Raw genomic sequence first — 1,386 nt, forward strand, 5'->3', positions numbered from 1 at the left:
TTCTCACCTACATCGTCCATATAGGACGACTCGGGAACTCAACTCCTACCCCGGGCAGCTCACCGATCCCCTTATGCCCAGGGGAAAGGTATCAAGCCGTTTGACAGCAGATGCTAGCTGTCAAACCGGCTTTTACGCAAAACAGGCGGGAGGCAGCAAACAGCTGCGACCAGCGAAATCGCCTGCCACCGGAAGTCCGCGTTGTTCACTTAACAATGACAGTTGGGACTGCTGGAAGTGCTGCTACTAAGCAGTGCAGGGATTGACATTGTGCTTTATGATTGTGTTGCTTAATGACAATTCCAAGGACTACCTGTATATTTAAGATGATTAAGGTGGAATTACTCTGGGTCTGTTTCTCACACTCCCCCACCTCCTTGGCTAAAATCCCTTTTTGCAATGGTTCTGCTTCCTTCTTCACTGTCCCAGGGTCTGTTACATATTCCATCACTCTGTGTATGTGTGCACCTACACATGTGGACATACATATTTTTTATTATTTGTTAATACACAGTGCAAGACCAAACCAAATCTTAGAAAATGTACAACAATTAAAATGCATACCTAAACATTACAGGGAAGCCCAAAACAATCAAAATAGTGAGGGAGGGAGACATTGCTTGTGTGGGTCTGCATGAGATAAACTCACATAGGGAACACATGTACAAATGAACAAACACCATTTTTTTCCTATCCTTCTTTCCAATATTTTCAGGAATGACCATTAGTTGATGCATGATTACAAGAATTAGGAGATAAAGACAGCTAGGATAGGAGTAAAATATTATTTGAGGCCAGCCAGAAGAAAAAATGTTCATTTCCTAGCAACACAAACGTATCATAGAGTAGGTATGTTTTAGAACTTATTGTCAAATAATGCATGAGACATGATATATTAATTCAGAAATGCAAGGTTGTTTCCTAAGAAACACGAAACTGTTTATTATGAATGAAGTCATTAATATTTTAAAATGGTTTTGTTTAACAGAGTTAAGGTTTAAGTATAAGGTCATCAGTCTGGATTTGCAGCCATGTCTTGTGAGAATGTCCTGGACCTTCTACATATTGTGAAATTCCTTTTTTCTTTTCTTAGAGAAAACCAAGCTGCTTCGGTAATAATGAGCTAAAAATCAGATATGCAGGAAAAAATATTATGAAAGATTAAAAATGACTGAATAAAATAAACTCAAACTGGGTGCATTGCATAGCCTACCTAAAGTTAAAAATGAGTGACACTAAAACTCTGATGATATCTTTAATGTCGTAATTCATGTTGACTGAAGCAAATGTGTACTAGCATGATAGAAAAAAACCCTTAAATATAAAGATTAAATACAAAGATTAATAAAACTCAGCCACCCACACCCAACTTTACTCTTGCCCTAG

Source organism: Protobothrops mucrosquamatus, unplaced genomic scaffold, assembly GCF_001527695.2.
Source record: "Protobothrops mucrosquamatus isolate PMUCROS unplaced genomic scaffold, P.Mucros_1.0 scaffold1275, whole genome shotgun sequence".
In the NCBI taxonomy this organism is placed as follows: domain Eukaryota; kingdom Metazoa; phylum Chordata; class Lepidosauria; order Squamata; family Viperidae; genus Protobothrops; species Protobothrops mucrosquamatus.